Source organism: Eumetopias jubatus, unplaced genomic scaffold (genome assembly GCF_037043125.1).
Source record: "Eumetopias jubatus isolate StellerSeaLion01/CBP00866 unplaced genomic scaffold, mEumJub1_p1.0 scaffold_6, whole genome shotgun sequence".
Lineage (NCBI taxonomy): Eukaryota > Metazoa > Chordata > Mammalia > Carnivora > Otariidae > Eumetopias > Eumetopias jubatus.
In genome coordinates, this window is record NW_028274812.1 from 33,152,966 (window position 1) to 33,166,784 (window position 13,819).

At 43.2% G+C, this 13,819-nt stretch overlaps 1 protein-coding gene across 5 annotated transcripts in view; it reads left to right on the forward strand.

The window, feature by feature from the left end:
* Positions 1 to 4,101: 4,101 nt before the first annotated feature.
* EPB41L2 (erythrocyte membrane protein band 4.1 like 2) overlaps positions 4,102 to 13,819 on the forward strand; it is a 205,508-nt gene continuing 195,790 nt past the window's right edge. For all 5 annotated transcript variants that reach the window (XM_028125387.2, XM_028125384.2, XM_028125385.2 and 2 more), the window contains exon 1: positions 4,102 to 4,205. The gene's annotated coding sequence lies outside the window, so the exon portion shown is untranslated. The remainder of the gene's footprint in view (positions 4,206 to 13,819) is intronic.

Genomic DNA, 13,819 nt, shown 5'->3' on the forward strand with positions numbered 1-13,819 from the left:
CTTCCTTTCCTTATGCTCTAGGTTTATGTCTGTGAATAAGCCTGGAACTTTTACTTCTGGCCTCTCAGCCCCTTCCCACTGGAGATCAGGCACACATGGAAGGCTCTATAACCTTTCTTTACTTGTTACTGAGAATCAAAGTAAAATACAAACTTTTACAAACTTGCTTGGTGTCACTGCCTGAATTGAATTGGTATAAAATGGGACTCAATGATGCATTGATATAAAAAAAAAACCAATGTTTCATCTTTGTATTTCATGGATATTCTAAATAAAATGACAGAGAGTCATTGGGCAGAGTAAATGTTGTCTGTGTTAGGTAGTGAGAAAAATTTGAGGGCACAGATAGAAACCAGAATTCCTGATTCCTTTTTACCAGCTTTATTATTTACCCGACTCAACTTCACCACAGCAGAGATGTTGTATTACTCATTTTTGTATGTCCAGAGCATGGCATGAGGCCTGGTACATGATGACACTCAGATTGTTAAGCTGAAATAATACATCTTTGTTTCACTCTTTCCAAATGTAGCTTTTGGGGGGATTTTTTATTGGGCCCTATTCTGTTTCGGCTTTCAGTTCTAGGGAGCAATTGACCATGAAATCCCATGGAGAGCAACTGTGGAGATTCTGTTCCAGCCTAAGGAAATCAGCATGTCCAGGCCTCTTTCCTTGTCATTGAGACAAATGAAGCAGGAGTGTGTATGTGGCACAACTCCAACTACAATTGAGGGAATACCTCAGTTTGGCAGGCTTGAGAAATTTATACTTGTTATTAGCAAGAGTTGGGAATGGTCTTTCAAAAAGAGATCACCACCACTCAGTGTGACTTAGATAAAAAAGGGGATTTGTGTTTCTTTTGAGGAAAAACCTGGGGAAAACTTTACTGCAGATGGAAAGGAGAAGGATTGCTTGAGGGCAGATTCTAATACTAGACTAGAAAAACATGGCTTCTGTGGTGAAATGTTTACCAAGATGGCTGCCCACAATTCTTCTCATCCCTGTACACACATTCCACTCCTATCAAGTGCTGAAGCCTATGATACCACTCTTTGAATTGGGGCTAGCTCTTTGACCAATAGAATGCAGCATAAATGATGCTGTGTGACTTCTGGGCCTAGGTCTTAAAGACCTTGTAAGCTTTTTTTTTTTTTTACCTCTTAGAAGCCAGGTGTCATTTAAAGAAGTCTGGCCTATCCTGCTAAAAGACCACATGGAGAGAGAGCTGTAAAAGGACAGCTTCTGTAGAGGAGAAATTAGGCTCCTCAGTTGACAGGCAGCACCAACTGCCAGACACGTGAGTGAAGCCATCTTGGATCCTTCATCCACAGTTGATCCTCCCAATTGACACCACACAGAGCAGAGATGAACCATCTTGTTGAGCCCTGCTTCAATGTCCAAAGAATCACAGCAATCAAATGGTTGTCATTAATTTTGGGGGTCATGCAGCCACAGATAACTGAAATAGCTCCAAGAATTGGCCAGGTGATAGAGTGACTCCTATTGACATCTACGTGGTGTCTTTATTACTTATGGGAGTGGAACTGGGAATGCATGCATTTCTGAGATTGCCTCTATCAGACAGGACACGAGTGCATTGTCAGGTCTCCCTGCCTGTGGACCATGTTAAGGAAGGGCAGGTTCTCAGTTCAGAGCCAGTCCAGTACTTCCACCTGGTTGGGCTTGGCACCCAGAGGCACAAAGATAAAAGAGCAAATCACCGGTGTAGTGGGATCAAGATTTCTTAGGAGCATGCCTGTGTGAATGAGTTGGTAAGGAAGGGCTTACGGAGATCCTGGGTAAACTTCTAGTTATATTGCCAGACAGGCTTTGCTTGCAGATGGTGCCTAACATTGAGGCTGTGATGCTAAATTTGAATGTGGTGACTCTCAGGTCTGGTATCCAGATCCCTATGCTGTTCTATGTGTCAGTCCCTTGCCTGTTAACTCTATAGTCTGTGTAATGGGCCTTGCTTTTATCAGTCTGTTTTCCTGGAGATTAATATTCTGGCTTGAACTACAGCCTGGTGGTCCTGCCCTATGCTGCTTGCCTGCATCTCTGAGTATCACCTGTTCAGGACTTTGTCCTGCCTGTCTGTGCAAACTTTGTTTCTCTCCCTGTTAAGAACTCCCGGTTTGCCTGGAATACCACCTGTTGTTTGCTGACATCTGTATTGTACCATGTTCCATCTGTTTTCTTCCCTTCCTTATAGCTCCTGGAATTTGATTTTTCTACCTTCATTTCCTCCCAGGTCATCACAGAATCTGCTCCATTCCACTGAAATGTTGTAAGTCTGTATCCAAAACACAAAGTCTAATTCTTCCACACAATAGCCTTTAGATATTTGGTAACAACCTTCCCATGAACTTTGATCATCTCTTTAGCCTAAATCTTGCTGGCTCCCACGTTATCAAGGCTACCCATCAATGGATATAATTTAGCTTCTCAATATCCTTCTTAAAAGGTAGGTTACCGAAGTGATTCACGTGCTTCAGCAGAGGACATAGGAGGGGTATCATTTCCTATGATAAGAGCATTATATTTGATCAATTATGCCTATATTTATGTTATTATTTTGCATGAGCATTTTTAAAGGGTTCCGTCAGGTCTAGACCGGGGTTTTATGGGCTCTAGAGCTTACATAACTTTAGGGACTCTTTTTAATAAAAAAAATTTACAAATATACAGTTAGTTTCAGGCCTGTGAAAATGAGGGATCCTGAAGCTTCAGTTTTGTTAGTTTCTTTGGAAATCTGCCTCAACATTCCTAATGGTATCGTCTCATAAAATTCCTGTTTTTTTTTTCATCAGAGCTGCTATCTTACCAGGTTTCTTCTCCCTCCATATTAGTGCCCATATTAGATTAAGTCTAATGTGGGTACTTAGCACATGCAGGATTAAGTAGGTTCACATACATCAGGGACTTAGAACAACATCTAGTGCATAAAGCATGCAATTGATGTTAGCTATTATTATTTTTATTGCTTACTTGCAGGACCTTAGCAAACAGTTTGTCTTCCCATCTTCATTTTCTCTTTGATGTATTGGAGATAATACTCGCCCTGTCCTTTCCATAAAGTTATTGTATCAAATGGTAAAAAATGTGAAGGGGCTTTGTCAGCTGAAAAGCACCGTGCACACGGAAGATATTGTAACAAAGGTTCCATTCGATGTTGTTCATTCTAGAAAAGGTTATGTTTAGCAAAGAAAAGAAGACTTTGGCCTAGGTAGAGTCACTAAAGCTCTCATTAAAGCAGGGAGGAAGTAAAGAACAAGAGGTGCATGAGTGGCAAATGCCCGAGGCAATGACCTGCGCATCCCTGTTGATATGCCCACGTTCAGAAAAGATGCAATAAGCAGAATCTGAGAAAAAGTCGTGTTATTATATAAAAGCAAAGCCCTGGGAGGTATCGTGTGCGTGCGTGTGTGTGTGTGTGTGTGTGTGTGTGTGTGTGCGCGCGCGCGCGCCTCAACCTAGGTCTGCAGCCTCTTCAGCCTTGTCCTGCTCTGCAATCCAGGCTCCCAGGCCGCTGCCTGGAAAATTCCTGCTCAGACTTTGGGTTCAGCTTAAAAGTCCCTCCTCTCTGGGATTTCCCCAATCCCTCCAGCCCTTCCCACAGGAAGAATCAATGGTTCCTTTTCAATGCCTTCGCTGCGAAACCACTTCTTCCAGTCTCAACTGAGGGGGACGCACTTTTCTTATTTCCGTGTTTCCAGGGTCTAGCCTTGTGTCTGCTACCGAAGAGGTGTTCAATAAAGGATTAGTCAGTGAATGCACTTTGAAGAAATAACTTTTAAGAAGTTGGTAAAAGGACTTAAGGGCGGGATGTGGCGGATAAAAAGGCCTTGCACACGGGCATTAGCAGTCATTAACCAGGGCAGTTCTGACCGCCAGACGCATCTTTCCAGCCCTGGGTACCCGGCGACCGCGACCGCGAATCCCGCGGGAAGGGCTGCCCCAGGGGCGTGGCTTGAGAGCGGGGGGCGTGGTGCGGCCCGCGGGGGTTTCCGCGCCGGAGGCGCAGGAGGGGCTTCCGCCGCGAGGGGGCGGGGCTGGCGCGCCGAGTCCTCCCTCTGACGGCCCCAGCCAGGGAATTTCAATTTGAAACCTAGCGGAGGGAGGAGGCGGGCTCCGCGGCCCGGCTGCTGGGGCTGGAGCGGGACCAGTCCCCGCGGCGAGCGAGCCCCTGGAGGTGCAGTGTCCGGGTAAGGAGGCTTGCGGGCTTGCGGAATGGAGGGCCTGGGTCGGGGGAGCCCGGGCCGAGCGGCCAGTCCCTGCTGAGCTGCCGGAGCGGCTCGGATTTTTCCTCTGGCTGCAGCTGGGAAGCTGATCCCTGGCAGGAAGCGGTGGCGGGACGGTCCCACCGTGGGGGAGGGCGACCGGCTTTGGGATTTTCTGCCGCTCCCTCTCTCCTCTCCTCCCCCTCTCCACCGGACCCCATTCCCGCCCGGAGGTCCGGGTCCTGTTGCTCCAGGCCGGATTCCCGCTTCCCCGCTCCACTGCCGTCCCCCCTATCTCCCTTCCCGGGAGTCGTGGCCACGTCTGGTCCGAGCCGGCAGAGTTGGGGGCATGGTGAGGGCTGCGCCCGCCCTGCCGAGGTGCCCGTGGGCTCGGGTCGCGCGTCCGGGGCCCCGCGGAGAGGCTGGAGGAGGAATCCGGCTCCATCCCGGGCGCGGGCCGCGGCGCGCGAGCCGATCCCAGTGTGGAGCACAACTCGGGGGCTCCCGGGAGGCGGCGGCGGCGGCGGCGGCGGCGGCGTTCGTCAGGAGGATCGTTTGGGGAGAGGAAACGCGGACGAGGACGCCGCACCTCCCCGGGCCGGCCGCGCGCGTGGGCTCTGCAGGGAGCTGGGCTAGGGGGGCGCGTCGGCTCCACGCGCCCCGCCGAGCCGTTCCGCCCGGCGTCCGCCCGCGCGCGCCGGGGTAGCCGTCCGGGAGGACGCCTGCGGCCCGGGCCGCTGCGGAGAGCGGTGCAGTCTTGCGCTCTGTTCCCTACAACTGCGACTCCTAGGCCATCTCTGCCCCGGTGGCTCATTTGCCTCCTCTGGTGCTGGGGACAGAGGGTTGGGAACGGTTTTAGGTGAGCTGCAGGGGGAGAGAAGAGGAGAAGAACGGAACCAAACGAGACGCTGCCCCCCCCCCCGCCCCAGCCGCCGGGGTGTCTGCGGGGTCGGTCCTTACACTTCCCAAAATCGCTCACCTCCTCCGAGGTCAGGGTTTTTTGGTGAGATTAGAAGAGCTCTCGCCTAGTCTGTTATTTTTAAGGAGGGTCTCCTGAGAAGCCCTCCCTATTAATTGAGGATGCCTTGAATTGAATTCTCCATCACTACAACCGCTGTCGCTGTGATTAAGAGGGAGGGAAGGTGGAACCTAGAGCAGTGGATTTCTTTTTTTTTTTTTGAATCACATCTTTTCCTCAGTTTCTTGAACTTCTTGCCTCCGAAATGTTGTCTTTGGGGTGTCGTGCCAGAGACTTGTTCTTCTTACTGTTATGTAAGCTTTTTTTTTTTTAAGGATTCTTACAGTTTTGCCAATATTCGTCCATATTCTTCTCTCCTCCCCCCCTTTTTGTTCTCCCACCGGAATGCATTATTTCTATATTCTCTATAATACTGTGTGATAATTAGCAGTTTAGTTTAGCTTTCTATCACATTTCACCTTGGGTTTATAACACTTGAGGAAACCTGAGTCAATTTCTTGGCCGCAGGAGCTGGGATGTAGGATTTTCAGGCTTTGAATAGTTTTTACTGGGAAACCAATAGTACTTAACTCCTGTTCAGTTTCCGTTTGCAGCCTCATTGCTGTGAGAAATCACTGGACTGCTGTTGCAGTCACTGATGGGGCTGCATTGCCACGCAATCTTGGATTATGATAAGGGCCAAACGACTGCCATACATCAGGCTGACACAATTTTTAAAGAGCCAGCCAGTGTCACCTGTTAGAGCTCGCGTGATCAGTTCTGTAATTCAGTTTGAGAACCACCATCAAACCTCAGATATCTACCCTTTGGAGGTTATTGGAGAACTGTACAAGTGATAATGACTTGGAACAATGGCGTGGATTTAGGGCTCATTTAATCCTCTCCTGTCTTCCTCACTTCTTGGGCAGAATTCCCACTGAAGTCAGTAGTGGTCTTGTGTGCAGAAGGACTGCTGAGAACAAGAGACTGCTCATTTAGAGTAAGGGGAGGGGACAGTTTCTTTCCTTTTAAAACACCCTGCTTTAAGAAAGACCTAGTCATAACAGTTCTTTAATCTTTTACCTCCAGTCCCAGTAGTTAGAGCACTGTGCAAAGACCTTCCAGAGAAAATAGGTGGGTGACTTGAGCCCCCAACTTCAAATTCTTAGTGTCTGAATCAGATGGGGATTGCTTAAAACGATTAAAAGTGATAATTTAACAAAGTTAGAATTTTAGTAAAATTATTACTGACTTCTTTAAAAAATGTAAGCTGTTATGGAATATTTTCAACTGGGTATGTATTATTAAATTGGGTATGTATGCAACTGGGTATATACGTTAAAATCAGAAATTTAATCCCAAATAGAAGCAAATTTGCAGATTTAGGGGATGAATCTGAAGGGAAAATAACTGCAAAAAATAACTGTGCAAATGTAAAATGAGGAAATTCAGGTAGCTCTTACTGTATTTGGAGAGGTAGCTTTTAGTACACATACAGGCATTACTGACTCTCCGGGCCCGTCATTGTTAGATTTGTGAGCACTGGACGCTTTCGAGATTAGCTTTGTGCTGATCTGAGTTGGTGAGCTTGTTCGGTCCTTTGCCTCTTAACGTAACGTTCCTGTGGCTTACCCTTTCCAAATTACCAGTTATAAAGAATCGAGTTTAGAAGGCCTATCCAGTCACCAGATTTTAAGAACAGATTTTTAAAAATCATAACCATGTCCATGTGTACTACCCAACCATTTGCTTTCAACTAAAAATACTTGCAAAGATGACAAAGCAGTTCTCAACCAAAATATTTATTGGTAAAATTACTCTGTAATTAGTAATATTGTATAGTTATGTTTAACATCAGGTTTTGCTCTGAATCACCACTCTCATATTACTGTGGCTAGAAAACTGTAAGGGTTTTTATCTTTGCCATTTTATTTAGGAATGTGGGGTTTATATTTTATATAGTAGAATGCTAAATATTTTTAAAGATTTGACTTTGTTTCTGTTTCCACAGGAAAGTATGGGCCTTTTGTCTTTGTTTTTTAAACCGAAGTAGTCTTTTTGAAAGCTATGTGTCGCCTTTTTGGAAAAGTATGCCTTGCTAATATTTTTGTAAGGCAATATAGTAGCTTATAGGGATCTATACTGCTGAGAGTCAAATTTTGCATTTCTAAAATCTCTGTTCTTACTTGGAGAAAACAAAGGAAATGTGCCTACCTCCCCCGCCCCACCTTTATTTAGAAACATTTCCAGTGGCCTTGTTTGCTTTCTCAGATTCAGAATTACTGTACCTAACCACTGGGTACCCTTACAGATTTAAAAGCTGTAAGTAAATGTTTATGCTGGCTTCAGTAGTCTAGCAAATACTAGCCAAACCCTAATTTACTGCCCTTTTATAGAATCTTGGAATCTCGGGTCTGGACCTTTAGGAGTCAGCAAATCCACTCTCAGCCCTTGTCCTCTTTCCCCAACACACAAACATTTCCAGACTCTTTGGAAGGCCTGAGTTAATAGAAGATTTGTATATAAATCCCCCACAGATTCCAGACAGAGCATCCTTTGGAAATGCCACGTTTTGGCACAAATCAGCAGCTCAATATTGGTAAGATATCTATCATTCATCTGGGCAGTGCCCCAGACTAAAATCTAACATGGAGTCATGGCTAGTATCATTAGCTATCGGGGAATGGCCTCCCGAGTAAAAATACTATAGTTATATAGAAGTTATAGGTAAGCCAAAAAGGAAAGAGAGGAATCATCTCTAATAGCTAGAAATAACTGATAGTGATAACCAGTGCTTTATAAAGCTTTTCTGTAAAGTGTGTATGGGTGTGCATTTTGTATGAGAGAGGGAATATATTCATGTATATATGTATATATATTTGTTATGTGGAGTGTCTATAACATTGTACTTAATATGTTTGACAAATCTATTCATTGAACCTTTGTAGAATATTTTGGAGGTGCTTTTAGTGAAGATTCTTTGAAAGCTGGAGTTGATGTAGAACCTGGTACTATTTCATGTAGAAATGTCATGTAGGCAATATTTCATATAGGGGATTTGCTCTTCTCACTTTGTGGTTGGGTTGAGATCTGTGTGGGTTTCTTAGATGTGTGTTTTTCATGTCTAGAAGTATAACTTCTCTCAATACCCAGTGTTTGGGATAGTATTTATTTTAATGAGAATTTCAGTGGTTTTCTCAATTTTCTCATTTTTAAAAAAAGAGTTTATTTATTTGAGAGAGAGAGAGAATGAGAGCATGAGTTGGGGAGAGGGAGAAGCAGGCTCCCTGTTGAGCAGGGAGCTGGACGCAGGGTCGATCCCAGGACCTTGAGATTATGACCTGAGCCTAAGGCAGACCTTTAACTGAGTAAGCTGCCCAGGCTCCCCTCAATTTTCTCATTTTTAAAGTGACGTCACTTACCTGTTAGTATAGGAACAATACTACATTTTATACTGCTTCTGGATTTTTTTCCTGAAGGTTGAAATTGTGCTAATTTCATATTCTCAATTACTTATAATATGGAAATATGTTTTCATTTCATGGATATTGCTCTGCCTATTAATATTTTTTCACTTTAGCAAATTAGAGCCATAAAGGTCTAGATGTATGTAGATTGCCTCCTAAATAATCCTTACAGTAATATGGAATATATGTGAGGAATAAGAATTATCTGTTTATTCACTCCAACAAATATCTTCAGTAAGGTTTTGTTTTAGGTAGCCAAGTTAACATTTGGCATATGTTTCTAACTTCAGTGTAATGGGGATGGTGTTTGTTCTTTCTAGGTTAAGAACTAGAGTACATGGAAAGGGCTCCAAAGTGATTTGTCTGTTCATCTGTAGACACCTTATTGTCTAGATCAGGTAGGGAAGTTCATTGTATCTAAACGAAAGCTTGCATTCTGTAACTGAAAAGCCAGTTTCCTCTTGCTTTGCTCTTGTTATGGCCTCACTATTAACCTCTTTGAAAAAAATGTTCAGCTACATAAAGACTTATGTTACCTTCTGATTGCCTCATTCCAAGATAACTGGGATTTTTTTTTTTAAGATTTAATTTATTTTGACAGGGAGAGAGGGGGGAGCAGGGGAAGGGGCAGAGGCAGAAGAAGATAGAGAATCTCAAGCACATTCCACCCTGAGCATGGAGCCTGATAAGGGGCTCCATCTCATGACCCTGCAATCATGACCTGAGCTGAAACCAAGAGTGGGACGCTTAACCAACTGAGCCACCCAGGCACCCCAAGAGAACTGTGATTTTGGAAACTTTTCGTATAGTTCTGATTATCTCCTCTCTAATCATCTTTTCTAAGCCCTGAATTCAGGTTTCTAGATCTGTTGAGGTGGAACCACCACCATGATAACAACAGTGCTGAGTTTAATCATATTTTTGAGTTTCCTATATATTCTACCAGTATAAATACACATCCCACTATCTTAAAGACATTAAATTAGAATGTAATTTACACTTTGCCATAATTCTTAGGTCTTTTTCTTTTCGTCCAGACAGGCTATCCCTTAGGTTCATTCACCTTAGGGGCCAGAAAGGAGCATGGAGAGTATTTAGTTTAGACACACTTGATGTGGAGTGGGGTTAGTGGGGAAGGTACTGGCCAGTGTGGTTTATGAACTGCCTGAGACTTTAGTAAAGTGTGTGTTTATGTGCGCGCGTGCGCATGTGTGTGTGTATGTGTGTCTGAGTGTCAGAGAGAGATTTTTGGGAGTAGTTTTTGAAAGCATTTTGGGAAACAAGATCAAAAACTGCTCTTTTAGTTCAGTTCTTATTTTTGAGATTAGGAAACCTCCATCTTGCTGGACTGGTTTATTTCTGGAGCTACTGTGCAGCTGTATTATGGGAATTCCCTTTGCCTTTCTTACTGGGCTCCCGGGTTACTGGGCTCTATGTCTCTTTCTTAACTCTTACTTTGTATGACTATATCCTCCAGTAGTTTCCAAGAAAGTGCAAGTGGAAAGTGAATTTTTTGAAACCTTGCATCTCTTAAAGCAGCTTTTTTCCACTCTTAAAATGCCTTTTTTTTTTTTTTTTAAAGTAGGCTCCATGACCACTGTGGGGCTTGAACTCACAACCCTGAGATCAAGAGTCACATGCTCTACTGACTGAGCCATCCAGGTGCCCCTAAAATGCCTGTTTGTACTCTTAAGGTGAATGCTTTTATAGTTTGGCTGGGTATAGAATTCTAAGTTAGTGATTACTTAACCTTTGAATTTTTTCAAAGGTTTTTTTCAACAGGCATTATTCTGTTGTATTCTGGCATACCGGTGCTGTTGAGAAGGAGCGACACAATTCTAATTTCTGCTTCTGTGTTTGTGGCTGGTTTGTTCTCCTTAGAAGTTTTTAGGATTTTCTCTTTGAACTTGGTGTTTTGAAATTTCATGATGGTGTGCTTTGGGTGTGGGAGGTTTTTTGCTCATTGTGCTGGACACTCACTCAGTGGGCTCTTTCAGGTTGGAAACTCTTATCTTTTAGAAATATTCCTCTATGATAATTTCTCCCTCTATGTTCTCTGATCTTTCTGAAACTTCTGTTATTTGGATGTTGAATTTTCTAGATTGACTTTCCAATTTTATTAGTATTTTTTTGTTTTTTTGTTTTTTGTTTCTGTCTTATACCATCTCTTTGTCTTTTTGTTTGGCTGTTGGCTTTCTTCAGTGTTTTCTTCTAACCTCTCTGCTGAGATTTTTTTGTTTTCCTATTTTCCAAGCTGCTCCTTGGTCACTGAATTTCCTTTTTGGTAATGTCCTTTTTTCCCCCTGTCTATAGTATCTCCAGTCTAACCCTACTTGATGGCCCTTTGCACTTGTTTTCCCTTTGGAATGTTCTTCCCTCAGATACCTGCATTGCTTACTCCCTTAACTCCTTCAGATCTATGTGTTCTGTGATCATTTATTTGAAACTACAGCTCCACTCCCACACCTAGCCTAGTATGCCTTAAATCTCTTCCTTTCCTTTCTTTCTTCTATAGCATGTATTATTATCATCTGAGTGTAAACTGCAAGAAGGCAAATATTTTGTCTGTTTTGCACTTTGTGAATATGTGTTGACTGAGTCATCAGGCCTCCGTGTTTTCTGTGTGCCCCTCACATCTGCTCTCTGGCTCTGGATTCCAGAGACCTCCTTCAACTGATCTATAGAGTGAACGTCTTGTCTTTTGGCTGCAAAGGCTGGGGGAGAGAGGGAAAGAGGAAGGGGGCTTTCAGTGTTCCACGAGCTGTTTTCAGCTCTTTCTCTCATCTCAGCCCTCAGTGGCATCTGTAATCTCCACTTCCTAGGCTCTCAGGGCCTCTCCCAGCATGCAGATTGCTTCTTGTGGGCCTCCACCAGAATGGGGATTCAGCTTTGGCTTCCTCTGCTTTGCTAAGTCAGTTACTTTGTACATCTGTTTCCCATCTTCTCAAATTCTGTTGATATATCGCATCTGCTGGCCTATCCCCTCCCTTTTTTTGTCCCTCCCCTTTAAAAAAAAAAATTTCCTTACTGTCATTTTAGTGTGGTTTTGGGAGGGAACAGAAATTAAGTCATGTTCAATCCACTGATTTAGGGTTTTAAATTGATAAAAATAAAATTCCCAAGATGACTGTGGTACTCACAGTTTGGTAGGGACTGCAGCCATAATAAAATTGTCCTTTTTTTCATGCCAGATACTGAGTTGAACTTCAGTTATATATTATATATATATAATATACATATGTATATATATTCATATTCATATATATGAAGAGAGAGAGAAAGAGAAAGTCGGATGATTGAGCTAACATCTAGGGTGGATGGGAGTGGATGACTTATATATCTTTGAACAAGGAGGTGCTTCCTAGGAAGACTTCAGCAAATGTATTATTTATTTTTTTTCTTGTGATAATTTCAAGGATTAGTTCAGTACAAATGCTTACAAATCTTACAGTATGTACTTGAATTAGATTTAAAAATACACAGTAGGGACACCTGGGTGGCACAGTTGGTTAAGCATCTGCCTTCAACTTGGGTCATGATCTTGGGGTCCTGGGATCGAGCCCCACTTTGGGCTCCTTGCTTAGCGGGGAGCTTCTCCATCTCCCTCTGCTCCTCCCCACTGCTCATGCTCTCTCTCTCCCTTTTTACACAGTAAAAAGTTTGGCGGATATGTTTCAGAAATAGTAACCTTGGGGTACCTGGGTGACTCAGTCAGTTAAGCATCTGCCTTCGGCTCATCGAGCCCCACAGTAGGCTCCCTGCTCAGCGAGGAGCCTACTTCTCCTCCCTCTGCAGCTCCTTCTGCTTGTGCTCTCTCTCACAAATAAATAAAATCTTTGGAAAAAAAAAAAGAAATGGCAACCTAATTTTATAGTGTTCTGAATACCTTAGTTTAGACTGTTACATGGTTTGCATACATGTATTTAAATATTCTTTGAATATTGATTCAGGGATTAGAGGAAACTTTGAACTCCTGTGGATTCTGTTAAATACTTTCAGGGCAAAAATTTCATTCCTAGGGCATGAAGAGGAAGTGGGAATTACACTCATGTGAAGATACACATATGAGGGATTTTTGTTTATGGAGTTTGGGGCAACAGAAATGGAGTTCTGAATAAGGTAGTGGCTGGAAGGTGTGAGGAAGCCCCGGAAGACCCAAAGACTCATATGTGTGTGTGGTTAGTGTAGGTTAAATTGTTTGGTGGGTTTTACAGATTCATAAATTCAAGTACTCCGTTCCTTCATGTAGAAGGTGTTGCAGACAGTAGATCAGGATAGTATTTCCCCGAAGTGTGTTGGTATGTTAAAATGAGTTAAGTACACAGATGAATCTTTTTCTTTTACTGGTTAAATATATATGTCAGTGTACGTCAGAAAAACAGACAAGTGCTTCAAACCTATGATTTCATTGATATTAACTTAGCATAAGGCTAAATTAAAGTAGGTATTTTTTAAGTAACTTGATTTAAAGATAACTATCTTTATCTTTAAGTGTTTGGATTTGGCAAAAACTATAAAGTTGGTATGTGAGTGAAGTTTGAGAAACATTGGGTGTGTTCAAAATATCATTTTCTTCATCAAGGTCATTGATAGATTTTTTTCTTTCTCCTAATCGGTAACAGCATAAAACTGTATGTGGTGGTCGTGGCAGAGACTTCTAATGGTTTTCTTTTCTTTTCTTTTCTTTTCTTTTTTTAAAAATTGTTTTAATTTGTAAAGCTTTTTTTTTTCTTTTCAAAGTGAATCATTAGAACATTTTTCTCACTTGATGCTTTTTTTTTAAAGATTTTATTTATTTATTTGACAGAGAGAGACACAGTGAGAGAGAGAACAGAAGCAGGGGGAGTGGGAGAGGGAGAAGCAGGCTTCCCGCCGAGCAGGGAGCCCGATGCAGGGCTCTGCAGGGCTCGATCCCAGGACCCTGGTATCATGACCTGAGCCAAGGCAGACATTTAATGACTGAGCCACCCAGGCACCCCTCTCACTTGATTCTTAAAACGATTTCATACTCTGTGTCTGACAGAGAAGAAAAGTGAGTCAGGAAGAGGTTAAACTTACCCAGAGTCATTCAGTTTCATAATGGGGTTTCAGGCACAGCCAAGGCCTCCTTGTGTCCAGAGTTGTTGCCTTTGCTCTGTGCTCTTCTGCTGCTAATGGAGTTGCCAATTGAATTT